Source organism: Dreissena polymorpha, chromosome 9 (genome assembly GCF_020536995.1).
Source record: "Dreissena polymorpha isolate Duluth1 chromosome 9, UMN_Dpol_1.0, whole genome shotgun sequence".
Classification (NCBI taxonomy): Eukaryota; Metazoa; Mollusca; class Bivalvia; order Myida; family Dreissenidae; genus Dreissena; species Dreissena polymorpha.
Genome location: NC_068363.1, coordinates 47794314 through 47815888, shown reverse-complemented (window position 1 = coordinate 47815888; position 21575 = coordinate 47794314). Strand labels below are relative to the sequence as shown.

The 21575-nt window shown below is 35.0% G+C and overlaps 1 long non-coding RNA gene across 1 annotated transcript; it reads right to left on the bottom strand.

Moving 5' to 3' along the window:
- Nucleotides 1-2287: 2287 nt before the first annotated feature.
- On the bottom strand, nt 2288-4190 carry LOC127844217 (uncharacterized). The gene is made up of 2 exons (XR_008032625.1): nt 3863-4190; nt 2288-3746 (listed from the first exon to the last, which is right to left on the bottom strand). It is a non-coding gene; the product is annotated as an uncharacterized LOC127844217 (long non-coding RNA).
- Between the last annotated feature and the right edge of the window lie 17385 nt (nt 4191-21575).

The window sequence follows — 21575 nt, the reverse complement described above, 5'->3', positions numbered from 1 at the left end:
GATGACGATGTACATTTGTTTTTAGTACTCCTTTGATACCTGTTTTTACCATCGATTGTAGCTATTTGTATGTGTATTCTTTTATTGAATATTATTTGTTATGTAATGATATGTTGCTATGCCTAGTTACGTGCCTAGTGACAGAGAATAAATGTGTATTTAAGCATGACGACGATGTACATTTACATAAGTCTCAATACACGATCTGTCTGTATGTCTGTCTTCAAATATATCGTGCATTACAAAATTACCAAATATTTGAAGACCAATCAGAATTCAGTATAGCATGACGTCAATGTGTTTTTTGGTGGCTTATACATAACACGGTCCTCTAGAGGTTATTCTGACACACCTGATTGCGTTCACTGATTATTGTGAGTGTGTGACACCTTTCTCGACGTTGCCAGAAGAGGCATGTTCACATTGAAGTCTGAATCTGTCGCATTGATAATTGATGGATCCAAATGGATGATAAATTTCTTGAGGAAACACGTTATGCCAATTTACGTCATTATTTGACACACACGTCAACAATTCCATACATTGTCAAAGGCGTAATATAATTCCAAAATTATTGCTCTAGCAGCCTTGGGAATTGACATCACAGATTCTCGACAGCATGGTCCATCGTAAAGATGATGCATTGTGGCTTTATTCTAATATTTGTGGAATCACAATACTATATTGAAATTTATTATTTAAGTAAAATATGTTGAAAATTGTTGTGATTGTATTATTGTTGTCAGTAAGGTATGCCATATCTCTACTGTTTATTCGATAAATGAAATAAATACTAACCACTTTGATTAGAGCAGATACCAAAGTTACTTTGATGTATACAGTTATTGTAAAGCCAAATACGAAACATTCTTTTATTTCACGAAAAGTGTTGGATATAAAACGGTTTTGTGCGGAAACATTTCAATGTATTTTTTTTACATACCTTAAGTTAAAAAACACAGGCTATTGTGTAGAACCCTAACATTACATAGAAGCAAATACTAGATACACATGGTTATTTACTCACTATTATTCAGTTTTCATGCATGCTAATACAGATTCCAAACGCATTGTCTTTGTAGTATATAGTCTCTTTGACGACAATAATGCATGTGCAAATAAGAAGTGTCTTGTGACATTAATAAGAAAGTTTTATAATTATCCCATTTCAATCTGATCCTATGGGATTATTTCTACACCGCTCTCGTCTTCGGTGGTGCCACTATGATAACCATAACACTGATTAATAGCCATTTAATTCGCTTCATCTTCATAATCCTTAAACGCCCAACGTCTGCAAGTTCCCTTTTTGTGGTAGTACCACGTGGCAGCAAGTGGCAGTGGCTTTAATGAAATACTATTTGATTTGGATTTTGTGTCGAAATGGAAAATAACGTTTGGTAGATATGACAAGTATCGTGTCATGATGTAACTGTACTTTCAGAATGGGGCATTTTTTAAATACAATTTATTTGGTTTAATTTATTGAATAAAAAAGTACCTGATATACTTGCTAACGTTTTAAAATCACCTAGAATGTTTGAAACCGTTATTGTACATTTAATTTTAACTGGAGAACATGCTCATGTATATACCTCGCGCATGGGTCGTTGTTGCACATTCAACATATTCGTAGTAAAAATAATCCCAAGAAATAAGTACAACAAATGTATTCAGACGCTGTGACGATGTCCACGTATCGAACTGAAATGTGGTGCATGAAAGGGATATTAACATATCAAACAAAAAATTCAAATAAATATTCGTTCCAAATACCGACATGTGTGATAATGCTAATCAGTGTGAAATATAGATAGTTTATTTGCTGTGATGTTCTATCCCCAGAGACGCCGAAGCGCGTCATACGTCTGTCTTCCATCGTTTTACATTATTTTAACTATGCAACACGCGTTTATGACGTGCAAAGAAATCATGAGCGGTTGACACGTTTATCCACGAGGCCAAGATGTTTCAAGAGAAACAAATGTGTGGTGATAATCATTTTCTGTCCCGAACGGTGTGTCTCTTCCCTTGGGAAACTTGGCGCTTTTCAAGGAAACAATTATTTTATTTTATGTTTTTTATTTTTATTCTATTCGTGACAAATACTTTTTTATTATTGTTATTGACTTCGTTGCTGTTTTTTTCTGTTGGTCTTTATTTTACAATAAAAACAAATACATGTTCACTCTTATTATTTTATTGTCTGCAATCAAATAGAGTAATATTCCTTTGGCGGATATATTGTGCTGTAGGCAAAGGCAAAAAAAAAATATACAAAAAGAGGTACAATATAAATACATTTATTCAGTAACATCTTAAACTAGATAACAGAGAACTCGAACACGATTTAAATAGGTAAGTGTGTAGAGGAAGCAAAAAGCTTCACAAAAAAATCGTATTGCTTAGAAGTACATTTCACATAAAATATGAACATATCACAATAATATAATTAACTAAAAACCTGCATTTAACTCGTGACTCAATGATACGGCTGTTTTGATACTTTACACAATTTAAAGCATTTAAATCCTTTGTAAACATTTTTTACTGAAAATATTGGGACTTTGAAAGACTTTCCAAATGTTACAAAATTTCATGTTTCAAATCGTTTGTATCATTGTACTATCTTATTTAACGTTTCTTGTTTTCTAAGTGTAAATAAAATATGGATATACGTCTTTAAGTCCACTAAAAGTACAAATGTGTTCGTTTAAACCTTATAGATAATCTTTTTAAAAGTGATGCAAGGAGGAAAACAACAGTAAAAACTGAACAAAAAGTGCCAAAAAAGCCTTTTTTAAATGTGAGTAAAATGAATGTATGCGAATTTATGATCTAAAGAGATACATTTATACATCACAGTAATATCAGTGTCCATGTTAATATTAAATATTGCACAATTAAATTGCAAGTATGGTTTCCACTAAAAAAGAATATAACAGTATCACAATGTTATAATAGGGTAATAATAAATATATACTCACATTTTAGAAAAACAAGTTTAATCCAGGAACTAACGTTACGCTATATTTTATGTCTATCATGTTAGATCATATGTCCATTATATAATCTGGTATTTTGCAATCAAATTCGACAATATTACCTTAACCGTCGATAAGAAAAAAAAACAGTTATATGGGATTCCGTTCAATGATTTTGCGCTTTCTTTTGTCCAAGCTATGTGAATAGCATATGAAATCCTATTTTTCTGGTAGTTTGCAATCGAATAGGATAATACATGTACTAGAAACCTTGCCATCGATTAGAAACCAAAAGGCTGTGTGGGAATCTGCGTCACACCTCTCTCTTAGGGAAGCACAACGACTCGAAACATCAGAAACCATTGTGCGTTCACAAACAATCAGAACGAGAATCGCATAACTCTATGATCATCATGCTTTAAGTTTGCACGTGTCTTTGTATCAGTCCCAGATACTCTTTTTCGCCACTTTAAAAACACCGACGGCTTCAAGCAGATTCAAAACGCCATTTTCCCTACTTCCACCCCACGGCGCCGCTGCACGTTTGTGATTGCATCCGGAACAGTTCGACTGGTAATAGGAGCTATTCCACCCTTTGCTTCCCCAGCCGCCAGATCCGGCTATGCAGTCTGACCTATGCGTACCTTCGGCGGCATTGTTATTTCCGGGAGAAGATTTTCCATCCCCAGACGCTGTTTCCCGAGTCGCTGTTTCCCCAAGTGTTGTTTCCCGAATTGCTGTTACCCCAACTCATTGTGATTCCTAAAGGCCAGAACCAGTTTCCGATTTAAAAAAAAACATGTTTATTCATTAAACTTCTTATAGAGCTATAAAATATATTTTTGTATTATGAAAAGTTAAAGTAAAATTAATATTACCGTGTGCAAGTAATAACCACCGTCTCTAGGCTTTATGATATGCAGCGGTAGGTTGAAACTCGTTTTTAATCATAGAAGTAGACTATTCAACCATTTATACCTTAAGAAAGGGAAACACCGAAAAAAAACTCGCACTGTTGGTAAACCGAAATGTCATCGTGCTTACTCAATAAAATGAAATAGGCCGCGTGGTGAATGAACCAGCATTAAGAGCTCAGTATGAGCTACTGCTATAAATAGGTTTTAAACCTTTGTCATTAATGAATACGTTTAGCTGGTAAATCGAAAGTGAATGATGAAAACTTTCGCAAGACAGATGATTACCGATACTAATTATCTCGTGTTTTAAATATATTTATTACTTTTCAAACATCGTATGATCAGAGAAAGCTCCGCCCAATAAAACAATGTGCGTAAACGTTATTCCTAGATCCAATACATGAAAATGAAAAAAAACGCGACTCTTATCTGCCACAACACTTATCGCTTTAACGGAGTATTTCGTTTAAAGAAAGTTTCTTTTAAACGAAAATAGATTCTAGGCGGAAAGTTTCATCCCTTATTAGCTTGAGTTGACTGCATATGCTAATCTGGGTTGAGATTTTACGCACATGCTTTTTACCAATTACCGAATTCATTCTTCTCGGTCTGTTTTTTATTTGCCACAGAATTAACATATTCTGGTATTTATTGCATGTTTAGGGATTTGTATGTTAAGCACATATTTTTAGTTACTTAACATCTGCTTGCATTATGTCACTGAACATGTTATATCATATTGCTACTATAAATACGTTTGAAATATGAATATATTACCGCTTTTAGTTGATTTCAATAAGACATGCAAACCACAGATTTCAATAAGTATGCTATTACAAGTACGCATGCACTGTTTCAAAAGCTAATGTTCTAATTTTACACGATTGTGTTTCGACTCACCGATAATGAGGGCTTCAACATTCAACTTTCAACTTTAGAGTAAACAGAAAACTGTGGAACCTATCACATACTCGGGTACTGAAACAGCTGGAAATGATTCTGGGTCTGGGTCGAGGGAGATTTCGAGCAGGAATGTTGACACACTGAAGTGGGCAGCGATGTTGGTGACTTTGACAGTAGAGAAACGGAAGGACTGATCATGAATCTTAAAAGGAATTTAAGTCAGATAATGAGGAACGAGAAGACGATCTTTGGAATGTATTTATACAAAAAAATTGCTTGCAGTTGTAATTGACAGAAAAGTTGCTGATCATGAATGCTCTTTAATCCATCTAGTTTGTCCAGTTATAATAGTGTTTTAAAAGTTCACAAATGTCTGTTAAAAACAAACTTCGGTTGAAGTTCGCAAGCATTTAAGGAATGAAGTTTGACTGTTTTTTATGATTACGTGCAAAAAGCATTTAAAAAGCACCATGTTTTTATATAAAAAGCAAAAAAAATAATATAAGTGTTGAAATGAATTTATAAACTTTTTTAACTCAATATTGATTTGTTTTGGGGTTTTTTCATTATTGAAACTATGTGGATTTTCGTTCTTGACACATAATGCTTATTTCGACAACTAATAGATAGAAAACATGGGGATATTACTTCGTTACCCACATTGTCCATTTCGACAACTAATCGATCAATCAGGGATAGACATAAGAGGTGCTAAAAATCCATTTTAAAAATTGGAAGTCCGTTCGGGCTACTAGCTTTTTTTCAAAACTTGAAACAGTTTTTCAACATTTTATCAGTTTAATTTTAAAAGTATTAAGATCCCAACTTATGAAAGGGGATGATTAATTTAGTTTGGAAAATCTGAAGAAAAATTATAAGATAACTGTGGCATGGATAGGGTCCTATATTTTATTACTGATTGTCCTTGGCGGGGCTACCAAAATGCTAAAGACAATTACCCATCTGCGCAACCTACCGTAAAAGTTAGTTTCTATCCCGGTCAAAACTGCATAAGTAAAAAGCATAACTGACATATAAAAATGGCGTTTATGAAAATGTATATACATTTTATGGAGTAACACATAAATGCGAATTATGTTTATCTTTTAAACACAGATGTTCATAAATAAAAAAAACATGGCGCTGACTTAACTAACATTACTACTCAAAATCAACGAAAATTTCGTACAATATTTCGTAAAATAAAGCTAAAAAATTAAAAATCATTGTTCCTAATTGCAATTGCCGAAATTTCAACAGAACAGATGTAGTCTGGTAAAATAGATGTTTGTAGATACAAAATGCTCGTTTTTATTATTGTTTTGCATATTTAATTTCATTTTCATTTCCCGCAACGATATCTATTCATACGACACATGAACACTAACATGGTACACATCTACCGTTGAAGTTATGGGTATTGCTATGAGGAACACTGATTGTTTAGGTGCTTTATTTAACGAAATACTTAATGAAATTTTCATTGAATTAAGCGTTATATAGAGGCTTTAAGAGTTGTTGAATCAGTGCGATAGTGGTCCGAACACAAATGTTAGGTTGTTGATTCATTTGTTTGCCCCACCGGAAAGCATATGACCCTCGTCATTCAAACTACTTTGCTATGTGCGACCAGTGAAGATTCAGACCGGTTTGCGCATTCGAGCAGTCTATACTGGAGCTACCTTGTCCGCTTATCAGAAAAAGAAACTTTGTGACTGTTTTATATTTAAGAAATAATCGACGGGTAACCGTTGGTTATTGTGGTAATAACCAACGGTATGGAGTTCCGATGCGTAGGAATTAAACCACGAGGGCGTAGCCCGAGTGGTTTGATAACAAGCATCGGAACGACATACCGTTGGTTATTACCGCAATAACCAACGGTTACTCGTCGATTATTTCGATTCTAACACGATTTTATTAATAAGTTATTCGCGATTAAAAGGTTATTATTGTATAAACTCTATCTATAATGCCCTCGGGTGGGGTGCAGAAACTTGGCAAAATAAGGGCTTGAACGGAAGAAATCGTGCATTAACAAGGCGATTCACGCGCCGTTCAAGCCCTGTTATGTGTTTTTCATATCCATAATCTGGTCCCCACGCAGTTACTTCCCTTCTCCAGCCTTCGACGACTTTCCAAGCATAAATGGGGAACTAAATAAGCACCAGTTTTCTCATGCATGCAGGGATAATGGCAATGTCTATTTCAATCCACTGTTCAACTTATACCATCTGCACTCTCTTGACAACAGCTTTATTGTATTGGCAACCTCAATGAAGTTAAGGTTATTTACTCAACACTTTCAAAGACTATGCATAGGCGCTCGATGTCAATGACAATGTTGTTGTTTTTTGTTGTTGTTTTTTAGTTACCCGTTGTTTATTATAATGCATACACATACTAAATTAATAAAAATCTTCCAACAAAACGTCTTCTTAAAAAAAAAATAGTTCGACTATGTATGTTTAGATGTCAATATCTATGTACATAGTTGAACTATCTTTTTTTAAGAAGACGTTTTGTCGGAAGATTTTTTATTAATTTAGTATGTGCATGCATTATAATAAACAACGGGTAACTAAAAAACAACTAAATAAATAAATAAAAAACATTATCATTGACATTAAGCGCCTATGAGACTATGCTGTAAATTTAAGTGAGAATGTACCTTCAACGATCCTGCTGTAAATTCCAAAATAATTCCTCATTTCTGAATTTGCGCGGCTGCATTTCAACTTTGCATTAATCCACTGTTTAAACACATTTTTAATCGTAAACTGCCTATCCGAAGGTAAAGCCTCGTCATTTCGGATGATGACCGAGTGAGGCATATGTAAAACACAACCTTGAATTGTATTGAAATAATCGAATTATTTTGTCGATGTCGAATGAACAAAACATTGTTTTCAATGTTATTTTAATTTATTTTGGTATGTGTGATTTGTGTGCTGCGCACTCGGGCAGGAACGGATTTTTCGAGCGCCCGCAGATGATCATGCCCTCGAAAACGTGTATTATACCTATATAAATGAGAATAATATTAACCGATTGTCCACCACTTTTCCGCGAAAACGTGATGTCACCACAACAATTAAAATAAAATGTCGTCTACAATCATAAACAGTGCGCGGACAATCAAAGTGACGTCACTTTAAACAACCATTGGTAGATCGGGGTAATAACCAACAGTAGTTTTCCTTCTGTGCATATAGAAAACAAGTCACGTGCCGTGGAAGAATTAAGAAATAATCGACGGGTAACCGTTGGTTAATGCGGTAATAACCAACGGTATGGAGTTCCGATGCGTAGGAATTAAACCACGAGGGCGTAGACCAATTTTCAAATGACGCGACTCATGGGCGATTGCGGTCCCTAAATCATGAATCATGACGTATGATATTTTGTATTGTCCTTTCAATTAAATCTTATCTGAAAATATAAAGTTTTCAAATTTGAATGAAACTTCTACGAAATGTAAAATTGATTGTCGGTTGCAAAAATGATCCGATATATATGACTATAAGATCGAAAAAAATTAATTGTTGGCCCCGATTAAATAAAAAGTGCATTTTAAGGTGTTTTTATCTATGGCATTTCAAACTGATGCCTATAAAATCGAAATTAGGAACGGCTTGTGAATTCGGAAAAAAGTGTAATAATGTATGAATAAATTAGAATTCAAATAAAAATGGATTTTTGAACACGTTTGTTGCATGTACATTCATGCATAAGAGGGGCATTAAGGCCCCTAAGCACTCATGTCCACCAATTGTTGATAACCTGACTTGCAGATCTAGTTTTGAGTCCATTTGAGTCAGATTCAAAAATGACTTTCATTATGTCAAAATTAACATTAGGATCAAGTTTCATAAAGACTGATAAATAATTGTGGCATCTAGTGTGCTAACATGTGGGGTTTTTTAAGATTTGACCAGAAAACCGAGTTTTTTTACGAACCTGATCACGATTGAATCTTGGCATAAAAACTGTCAATATCCTCATTATAACCAAGGCTCCTCAAATTTAGTCATACATTTTTTATAGACTTCAAAGTTTTCTTTTATTTTTACATGGTGGCATATTTTTAAAATGGTCGACCCTGATTCGAAATCGGCCTAGATATTGTCAAGATAAACATTTTGGCCAGGTTTCATCAAGTTGGGTCATCATCGTAGCATCTACCGATGTTAGAAGGTTTTTCCAAGATGTGACCTGGTGACCTAGTTTTTCGGCGCATGACACCGAATTTAAAATCGGTCCTGATATTGTCCCGATACCGATCTGACCAACTTTCATGACAATTTGATGAAAACTGTTTCCTCTAGAGAGGTAACGAGATGAAAGTTAGCAATGTACATCGCACTACGAATGACACAGGGAAATGAAAGTAGCTCAGCTTGAGCACTTCTTTCCAAGGCAGTTCGTGTTGCCCTTGGTTATTTAATACAAGACCAAATTCAAGTTGTTTTTTTTAAGTGATTAATTCAGTTGATACATGTATAGTGTTTCTTGGCAATATTACTCATTCGAACGCAAAACATTTGTATATCGCGTGCGAACAGTTAGTTAACAAATATAAGTTGGCATAGAATTAACCACTCATAGTATAGCATTCAATATTTCAACCACGAAAAACATGAAAGAAAAGCAGTATGACGCAATTTTCTCTTTTAAGCCTCAACATTCGGTTTCAATAAACAAATTGCGTTGCATATGAAAACAGGACAGAAAAGAACAGGAAGTTCATTCAATATATTATGGAAAAATACTAGGTCAGATGTATACACTGCGATACTGGGAAACCCTAGTTCTCTTTCCATTAAGTTAAAAATAACCATTATGGTGTCGCAACATCTTTCAATAACAATCAACTCAGCTTGGCGGAGCTGAAAGGAGACAGTTTTGCAAATCATAAGTAATGTGCCGCTTTATAACATGTTAAAGGGGCCTTTTCACAGATTTTGGCATATTTTGAAGTTTGTCATTTAATGCTTTATATTGATAAATGTAAACATTGGATCTTAAAAGCTCCAGTAAAAAATCAAAATTAAATAATTTCATAAAATTAAAAAAGGAAAAAAAGTAGCCGGTACCAGGGCTCGAACCAGTGACCCCCGGAGTCCTGGAGTTAGTCTGAAGTAAAAACGCATTAGCCCTCTCGGCTATTCCGCCTGATGTACACTCTGTGAGTATTATATACCTTATATAGAAATCTTCGTAGTTTCGTAAATTTAAACGACAACAACAGAACTCTCCAAATTATTCAATCGTTTCGCGTTGCAGCGCTTTATAATTTTTAGGTTTTCAATTCGTCAAAAGATACATATAATGGCTATATTGGACTATGGTAAATGTTCAGTAATACTGTTCCTTACAAATATCATAACTAAAACGAAAATTTGCGAATCTGAAACAACTTTTTTCAATTTTGTCAATTTACCAAACCGTGAAAAGATCCCTTTAATTCCACCATTGAATTCAACATTTTTTTTACTGTCTACTGTGATTTGTAATTCAGTTAGATATTGATACGTTATAATAGTAATAATGTACCAACTGATTTATAGAAAGAAACATAGGAGTAATAATTGTTTTTCAAATTCGATTTGTTTTGAAATATAAAAGTTATAAATACCTATTTTTTAGAATTTATATATATTTAGTTGATGTATATCATTCAGGACATAAAGTTATGCGAACCATATTTGCCACAGTAATAGCAACATGCACGATACCACAATCGCATTTTCCTCATCATTGAAAATTGTGACACAATTTTAACTTTATATGAACATTACCAGATTTTTTAGCGTGTTTTATGCTTATATTGTTCACTTATGCAAAAGCATTATCGCTGAAGTTAGCTCATCAGTGCTGTTTATTTTATCTTCGTGTTTTTTTTCACTCGATGGTTTATATACATTTCGAAAGGGAAATACCGAAAACCGAAAAATACTCGCGCTTTTGGGAAACCAAACACATTTAAACCATAAAACAAGTCATCGCGAGCTTTCCAAAATGAAATGAAAAGGCTGCGTAACGTAATTACTTACAATTCAGATGTCAGTCAACGGTACCACTGCATACATTAATTTAAAACTTGTGTCATGGTCACTATGCGGGGGGGGGGGACTTACATATATGACTCATCAGATGTGTGATGCAGATGTTTAAATTGTTAAGTTCTAATTCTAATCTGTTTATTAAACCATTTATGCCTAGCGTTCTGAAAAAAAGGACATTGCAAACAGCGTAGACACAGATGAGACGCCGCATAATGCGGCGTCTCATCTGGGTCTGCGCTGTTTGCTTAAAGGAATTTATGTAAGAAATATTCTAAATATAGAAATAAGTGTACTAGACATCCCAAATTTTAGAAATAAATTGATCCAATTTAGAAGGATCGGAGAGTCCACTAGGCATAAATGGGTATAAAACAACGCTATCTTAGATAATATCATTTCATTTAGATTATGAAAATATTGTGTTTTAGGTAACTGTGAAGAAACAGATCGATACTCACGCATGCGCGTACATGACCTAGCAGAGTGGTATCATTTTCAGCACATACAGGATACTTTAACCCATATTTTAAAATGATATCTTGTAAACTAGAGATTTATGTTTACAAATAGGTGTTTTATTAAACCGCTGTTATCGAAGGAGTAAGTTTTTCAATAATGCTTTTGGATTATTAATCGTTTGATAAAGATTTAAAGGGATCTTTTCACGCTTTGGTAAATTGACAAAATTGAAAAAAGTTGTTTCAGATTCGCAAATTTTCGTTTTAGTTATGATATTTGTGAGGAAACAGTAATACTGAACATTTACCATGGTCTAATATAGCCATTATATGCATCTTTTGACGATTTTAAAACCTAAAAATTATAAAGCGTTGCAACGCGAAACGATTGAATAATTTGGAGAGTTCTGTTTTTGTCGTTAAATTTTGTGAAACTACGAAGATTGCTTATATAAGGTATAAAATACCTTCAGTATGTGTACACGGCGGAATAGCTCAGTAGATTAAAGTGTTTTTTACTTCAGGACTCTGGCAGGACTCCAGGGGTCACTGGTTCGAAACCTGCTCCGGGCAATGTTCTTTTCCTTTTTTAAATTTTATTCTTGATTTTTTACTGGAGCTTTTACGATCCAATGTTTACATTTATCGATATAAAGCATTTAATGAATAAGTTAAAAAATGCCAAAATCTGTGAAAAGGCCCCTTTAATGTTGGTGGAATCCCAAACCGTATCTTAGACAACAATAACAAAAATAAGAAAAAGACACGAACGTAAAATGCAAACTGTACAGCTGAGACAAATAAATTATACGTTTATAAATGAATGATATTCATTATCTCCAGGTGAGATTATGATACTGCTGTTGAAATTATAAATATATAAAATAATAAATGATACAGTTAATAAAACTATAATTTTGGCCAGTTTAACTTTGAGGATCAATTTGTACTGTAAACATCGGGCTTTATATATGTGCGAAAAGTGTCGTCCCAGATTAGCGTGTTCAGTCCGCTCAGGCTTACCTGGGACGACACTTTCCGCTTTTATGCAATTTCCCGTTCAAGAAAGTTCTGCTCAACGAAAACCCAGTTAAGGCGGAATGTGTCTTTAAATTATACCAAAACATATGGTATTAGTATTTATAGTATATGTAACCATATTGTCAATATGGTTACGTATTACATTTGCTGTTAAATATTGAAATATTGAATAGCATAAAACTTTATTACTTCGCCTATAAGTTTCAGTATTCGTGTCATGCCATTTATAGATGCATTGTGACGTGACCATCAGGTTCCATGATGGATCCTCGCTGAGGGAATACGATCTGCACGGAAGATATTTTCTAAATCTTATCTGATCAAAGATCTTTGGGTCTTTTAAGAATTATGCTCAAAGGGGTCTTTAAGCCGTTTTCTTTTCCCCACGAAAATGTGCTTAAATAAAGAGAAAGAGTGTCTTTTACTTGCGATTCATTCGTTTCTATGCCTCCTTGAGCAATCTGTTCATTTTAAGAATTATTGAAGACTTTTCGAAGTTCATGATTGTTTAAGCAAGAATGCAGTCACACTGAAGTCATATAGTGTGTGGTTAATTAAAGAAGTCAATAAGTGAGACTCACGGTGCGTGATTGTTCATGATTGTCGTACATTGTATATAGGACGGATTTGCAGCCGACTGATGACCATCATCTGTTATAAGAAGTGTTCATGATTATTTAAGGAATGATGTCCAGCTGATTTTATGATCATCCGTTCTTAAGTTCATGATCTTTGGATTTAAGCAGGAATCAAGCATGACTGAAGTTAAATAGTCTGTTAAAAACAAAATAATAAAGTTCGGTTGAAGTTCAAAATAAGCATTTAAGGAATTATTTTGACAGTGTTTCATGATTGTGTGCATAAGTTAAATTAAAGAGAATTGTGAAAAACTTATCAATAAAAAAAGCATAATGCGAAAATCTTAATATATTGGTTCATGTATCTTTGCACAATGTTTTGAGAGAATAAGACAACTATGAGAATTTGAGTATTCAACAAATGTGCAGCCTTTTTTGAACACATGATTATTTTGTGTTGGTTTGTTGTCATTATTAAAACAAAGGCGATATAAGTTCTTGACAAATAATGATTAGTTCGACCATTCATGGATTAAAAGCACGGGAAATTTAGTTCGTGAGATAAATAATGCCTATTTCGACGATTATAACACGCTGCATGTGTATTTAACGTCTTCACATTCGATAAACCAGAATTGGTCTATATAAAATAATAGTGTGGCTGATTTCTGCCAAGAACGTTTAGACGTGACGGTTTGGCTTTACTTCATTACGTTTGTGTCATCGGGTGACTACATAGCATTGTTTCATTGATCATAATTATCTTAACCTCTTTGTTTTCTTTTTGTTTCTAAAATAAATGCAAAAACATCAAAGTATGTTTAAAAAAATATCATGTCTTGTTTTCATTACTTTAAGCAAAGGGCGAGTCGTTCCTTGGCACTTATAGACTGACGTGACCGTGACGTACTCCGTCGATTCAGCTGTTCTTCTACAACCGACAGCACATTGCCGAACTGATGTCTACTAAGACGGAAATAGGTCCTGGATTCTTTATCGTTCAGCTCTAATTCTCTAACAAGATGGTAGTATGTGCCGTAAGTTTGACGTTTTCTTATGATGGCCCGTGTCCAGTACCTATGTTTGCGTTTCCGTCTACTAACATGCACTACTGCCGCAGTAGTCATCATAAAAAATGTGTGCTGTTCTAATAACGACATCCTAATCCAAGTTCCACCACGTGAGCTATTTAAACGGAAAGGCTAACATAATAAGCGGATGCATGGAATAGATATTCCGTGTCCGTATACGAAACACGGACAAGGAACGCGGACGCGGAGCGCGGACACGGATGCATGGAAACCCGACCTTAGACCCCTCGACCATCCTTCCGCATGCAATGGAAGCTGTATTTTATACTATTTATAAGCAATCCTCGTAGTTTCACAAAATATAACGACAACAACAAAACTCTCCAAATTATTCAATCGTTTCGCGTTGCAACGCTGTATAATTTTCAGGTTTTCAAATCGTCAAAAGATGCATTTAATGGCTATATTAGAGCATGGAAAAATGTTCAGTATTACTGTTTCCTCACAAATATCATAACTAAATCGAAAATTTGCGAAACTGAAATTATTTTTTTTAATATTGTTAATTTACCAAAACGTGAAAAGGCCCCTTTAAAGACAGATTTATATAAATGATTATACCATGGTCCTGGTTTGGAGTCAGCGATATAGCGGTACGAACAAAAATGTTGGGTTTGAGAATTCAGTCGTTTGTTCCACTTCCAAGAACATGCCCGCGTCATTCAAAATGGCCATTGCGGTCCATAAATCAAATACAGACAACTTTTTTGGCGAATAGAAAAATACATTTAAATAGCATGTGAAGTAAATTTTATTGATAGAATTCATGCAACATACAATTTTATATTGTCCTTAAAATGAAATCTCATCTGAAACATTAAGTTGGCCATATTTTAATGAAGCTTGGTGGTCGTATGATGGTCATGTACCAACTACCAAGTTTGTTCGAATCATGTCCATGGGTTAATACTGGGAATGCACTTGAGGGTACTTTTTAATTGTGTGTTAAAGGAATCTGGGACGCGACAGTTTACGCACATGTATTACGCTCAGTTTTTTACGGAGAGTAAGTGGGTCACACAAAATATATGGCAACCGACGTTAATATATGTAAAGAAAATCAAAAATGATGGGCAAACAGACATCACAATAATTAAGTGATGGATTTGTAGTCTGAGTTTGACTAAAACAACTTTAACACACTAATGTATTTCAATCGACAGAAAAAAAAACAAAAATAACAATAATGATAAAAACAATGACATTCGTCTATATAAGAAAACATAGCTAGTATGAGATCAAGTAAGGAAACTCTAAAGAACGATACAACTCATAGCTCTGCGTCAAACGCATTTATAATATTTACAATGTCATATTTTGGAATTACTGTGGTAGCACTTAAATATAGCTTCTGAAGTTTCTTTCATATCCTATGTTCAACTTAAGCATACTACAGAAGGTGGAATGAATCTAAGAATTGGGGTGGCATGACAAACAATCTGTGAGGAACAAAATACGAAAAATTATTATCGAAGCTGGCCATCTTTCAAACAACATAGAAACTCCGGCGAACAAGCCAACAGTCGTATAATAATCTAAATCACACAGAGATTGGTTCCATTAATTGATTGCAGACCCATAAACACTCAAATCAACGAATATTTCGTTAAATAAAGGTAACCCATAAACAAATCAGTGTTCCATAAAGCAAAAAGCAAAATTTCAAAATGTGTTATGTTAACATAGATTTAGCGAGATACAAAATGCTCGTTTTTATTTTGTGTGTGACAATAATTCCATAATAATTCAGAAGCACGAAGTAGTTCTTATGAGCGGCCCGAAACGAATTTCGCATCCGCTCCTAAATGTTCGTTATCGTCGCGGGAAATTCACATTGAATAATTTTATATGTTCACCAAAAAAAAAACAAAAAACGAGCAAGTTGTATCTCGTTAAATCTATATTACCAGACCACATCAAATGTGAAAAGTTTGGCTATTGCTGTAAGGAACACTGATTGGTTTGTGTAAATTTTATTTTTCGAAATATTTTACGAAATATTCGTTGCGTTTGAGTGTTAAATGGGCTTTAATCCTTTTATCACGCAAACAAAACTATTTGAATAAACTTTTCGTTGCGCACAGTTTTGGCAGGTTGTCCCTCGGTCCCCACAAGCTGATGTGTGTGCACATGCGGGGCTGTACCTCACGTGACCTAAAGAGGCTCCGGGTGGCCAGCTTCTTTGGCGCAATGACGCTCCAGAGGCTCTTAAATCCCTTTACTTTTATGGTGGATATCTTCCCGTTGGACGCGGGAAGCAAAGTAATTTTATCGCCATTGCTCATTTTAGTGAGCGATAAATCTGCGTTTCCGTCAACAACCTGCGCCTCCTCTTCTATCGCCGACGACGACGGCGACGGCAAGGGCGACTTGCAGTATGTGTCGTCCCAAAGACTTCGAGATGCTACGAGAGGCGCGAGTCGATTTTTAAGACGCTTCGCCGATCCTAGGAATCCAAGCGTTTTCGGCTGCGTTTCTTCGGATTCTTCCTTCTGCGCATTCGCATACAGCGTTCCGAGAAGCATAACGCCGGTGGCAAAATCGGCACTTAGGTAACCGCCGAATTGATCCATGCCGTTACTTCTGAATGAGCGCTCCCGTCGGCAGCCCGGGCAATTCTCATCATAGTGCGATTGCATGAGGCCCCGGTTGCTCCAACGTGTCTTGTTGCAGTTAATGCACTTATCTAGGTGCGTCCCCAGCGGACACGGGTCCTCGGGTCGGTCGCATGCCCCCCAGCTGCTCGAACCGAAGCGGCTTCCGTGACCCCCGCTGTGGGCTGACGATGTCCAACCGCTGTTGCCCCAACTTCCGCCACTATCTTCAGCGTCGCTGTGTCCCTTTATCCACGGCATCGCTATGTCCTAGACGAGTGTGTATTGTGAATATAGAATTGAATCTGGTATCGCCGAATGGAGTGCTTTCCTCGTGGACCATTCAATGTCGCGGAAACGATCTGTATCAAAGAAAAATCTAATATGTACAGTACACTCTGCGACGTAATAACGGAATAAAACTAAAACAGACATAAAAGACTTGTACTTACTAATAGTAAAGAAATTTATTTTAATGACTTATTTTTATATATATATTTATATTCATTTGTATAGTAATTACTGAAATAAATCTTATACTCATAATCATAAAATGATATTGCGTATAATGACATAATAATTATAAAAATATTAGAATATAATAAAGAAATTACACTTACATTGTCAAACAAATATTACCCTCATTGGAAGAACATAATTAAGATATTAATCAATACTTACATTCATTGTTGTAACCTGATATTTTAAAGGCACAGGTTATCATTAACCACTAACATGCAAAACCACAAGCAACTTGATGGCGCCGCCCTGTCTACAAACTTTAAATAATTTAAAACATTTAGTTTTAAAAAAAATACATATACTGTAACTGAGGGGATAATCACGTGATAGTCAAGATGGCGACGTCCATGCCGTGACAGTTATTGTTCGCCGTTTTATACCCTTATAAAATTACTTATGTTTAGTTTTTTAATGACGCTCACTTTCCGGCCATATCAGTAAAAAGGTGATTAACGTTTATTTCGTATTTAAATTCGCTTTAAATCTCGACTTTACTCCCCGCAAATTTTCTTAATGAAGCCCTAATTAGGTCATCCCGCTAAGAAATTTCGAAGCGATTTAAGTCGAATTATAGAGCGAATATTACTATAAAATAAAAGCCAGTAACTTTCTTCTTAATATGGCTCGAAAGTGAGCGGAATAAAAAAAATCAAGTAATACAGGGTATAAAACGACGAAAAATACCATCGCCATCTTGTTTGTAATGTGAAAAACCCCTCTGTAAAAACACCACCGTCAACAATATCAAACTGCTGAGACTTTTTTAAGAATATGAGCCGCGCTCTGAGAAAAGGGAGTTTAAAGCATGTTCGTAATGTGTCGTCCCAGATTACCCTAAGCAGTCCGCACAGGCTAATCAGGGGCGACAATTTCCGCTTTTATGATATTTTCTGTATAAAGAATGTCTCTTCTTAGCGAAAATACAGTCTAGGCGGAAAGTGTCGTCCCTGATAACATGTGCAGACTGCACAGACTAATCTGGGACGAGACTATGCAAATGCATTAAACCCCTTTTTCCCAGAGCGCGGCTCATATGTAATGATCAATAGGCGCGCAACATAAGACAGACCTATACCGTTACTCAAGTGATCAATAGGCGCGCAACATAAGACAGACCTATACCGTAACTAAAGTGATCAATAGGCGCGCAACATAAGACAGACCTATACCGTTACTAAAGTGATCAATAGGCGCGCAATATAAGACAGACCTATACCGTTACTAAAGTTAAATTTCAAGCATGTAACTATTGACACTCGAAGAATGATAATTGACAATCGAAGAATGAGAAGATAATACTAATAATTATAGTAATAATATTTTTATTATCATTGTATGTTTTTTTGCTGTTGTTATGATGATGGTTACACAGATATCGATTGGTAAATTTATTATTTATTTTAATGTGTATGTCCCTTTAATGGTATTCATACAAGTGAAACTGTTATACTAAGTTTATAGAAACTGTTTATTCCTTTTTTTGAGGTATTTCAATCGGACAATCAGCAAATAATTTAAATTGACATTCAACCGCTATTGTATGTGCATTGATCAATGTGAATGACACAACAATTGGATCGCTGAAAGGAACGGTCTTCTTTGTCATAACATGAATTTAAGTAACTTTTGTCAAGTATTAGAGCGGGTTATCGCCCCGGGTCACTTGTTCAAATTCACACTTAGCAGTATTTGGTGTTTGATTTAAACTATTTTCTGTCTATTTTAACTGCTGTCAAATTGCTTTTTTTTTTTGGGGGGGGGGGGGGGGGGTGAAATACTCCGATGGCGTTATTCCTCATTTAATTTTTTTAGGATGACTTTACAAAGACATGCACAAAACATACTACCAAAATAGTACGTGTTAGAAAGATTCTATAAACTCTGAACTATTTCTGTCAGGCACTGTTTAACATGTATTGTGTTTCTTATCATTATTACTAATTCGTATGCATATTATTTGAATTTTGCGTGCGAGCAGGAAGTTTACAAATAATATTGTAATTAGCAATAAAAATAGAATTAAACACGTATCATTTACTGTCATTGTAATCCATGGTTGAATTCATTATTTCAACCATGGATAATATGCTAGACAAAACAGTTAGGCGAAATTCTGTCTTTTTTTAACCGCAACGAGGTTTCACGAGAGTTATTGCGTTACATGCGTGAAACTTGTAGGGGAAGTTCATTCACAATGCGTAAGTACTAGGTCAGATGTATTCACTGAGCTGGTGGGAAAACCCAGGTCGTGTATGATACAGCGGAAAATAACTATGGTGGTGTTGCAACATGTTACATTTAACAAAAAATCGCTTTTTCTGGCTACATGCCAATTGCGCTCAAAATTAGGCCGCGACATATTGCGCAGCAATTTCTGATCGGATATCGCCTCAACCCGTAAAAAGCTACGTATATAAAGTGTACGTATCTAATTGGCAATGGCAAGTTTGCCAATATGGCAAAATGACAATTTTCAGAGTAACAGTCATGGATTCAAACAAGTATACGTTATGTTTTAAAAAGCGAAATTACGCTCCTAAGATTGTTAATATGTTTAAACGGGCCTGATTTTGGCATGTATTGAAGTTTGTCATTAAATGCTTTATATTGATAAGTGTAAACATTGAATCTAAAAGGCTCCAGTAAAAAACAAGAATAAAAGAAAAAAGTAACCCTTCACTGGGCTCGAACCACTGACCTCTGGTTTAAAAGTCTAATGCTTAGACCACTCGACCATCCGTGCTCATTCTATGAGTAATGTATTTTACACTAAATAAAAGCAATACTCGTAGTATCACAAAATATAACGATAACAACTAAACTATCCTAATTATTCAATTGTTTCGCGTTGCAACGCTCTATAATTTTTGTAAACGTCAAAAGATGCATATAATGGATAGTTTAGAGCATGGTCAAAGTTCAGTATTACTGTTACCTCACAAATATTATAACAACGAAAATATGCAAATCTGAAACTTTTTTTTTTATTTTGTCAATTGACCAAAACGTGAAAAGGCCCAAACCATGGTGCATTTATATATAAGCATAATGCGAAATCAGGAAAAACCAAATGAAGCCTTTGTAACGCTTTCCTCGATAGTTTGCAAAATACGGTTGGGAAAGTTTATAATTTGACTATTATAATAAAACCCAGCGCGGCGCAGTGGTCGCGGACTCGCTTTTGTTTGCAGAGGACCCGGGTTCAAATCCCGGGGCTGGCATTTTGTATTCAACTTTAAAATTCAAAATTTACATTTGTTATAAGTTAAGAACATTACAAACTGTTTTGATTTATTCAATAAACATATTTAATTATATTTTTCATAAATACGAAAATCTGTTAACAAGTCTCTTCAATAGTAATTAATCAGCCGTTTTAGCGTTGACGTGTTTAAAAGTAAGACCAAATCTGTTTTGCAATTCATTTGAAGTTTACGTTCCCGGCCCTAATCTATTCGCCACGAATGTCTTGCTCTGACTGATCGTCTACCGTACAGTTGTTGTGATAGACATCGTGTGTCACAATCTAAAATCCACGTGGTTGTTGTCAAAATAAGCATATATGTCAATAACTTATATCCTTGGTTACAAGAATTGAAACCAACACAAAATAAAGTGTATGAAAAATATTACACATTTGTTGAATAATTTGGCTCTTCTGTCAAAATATTGTACCAATGTGCGTGAAACAATTCATTCCAGATTTGTCATGTCAGTGAAGTGTCTTTAATAAAATTTTGCACACGACCCCTTTAACAGAGGATCATGCTACTGGTATTGTTAAAACATAAGTCCTTTTCATGTGGCAACAATCGACTTCAGACAAACACCATGTCTCCTTGTTATCAATAGCACCATACTTTATTTCTGACAACACTTCCCTTCATTATTGTAGACAATCACGAACTTAGCCTAACTTCTTTTAGCAGATTATCATTGACTTCAGTTGGACTTCGACAATCAAAGACTTCTGCTTTACTTGATAACTTCCTATACCACATAATAAAGGACTTACAAGCAGTCTGACTAGTCTTTTTAAACAAGAAACCGTCGAAGACGGGTGTTGCTCCCCAAAGTTTTTTTGGTCACAATATTGCACTATATATTCAGATAAAAGGAAACGTCTCGAGGGCACAGTAGTGGGGGGGGGGGACAATTTTTTTTTTACATAAAATGTCAAAGGGCCATAACTCTGTGAAAAATCATCCGACTAGAACCCGCTGATAATATGCACATCTCTTGGTAGTGAAGCTTCCCATAAAGTTTCATTGAATTATGGTCATTAGTTGCTGAGAAATAGCCCGGACAAGAATTGCACTATATGTACAGTTAATGGAAAATTTCAAAGGGCCATAACTCTGTGGAAAATAATCCGACCAGAACCCGCTGATAATATGCACATCTCCTCTTGGTAATGAA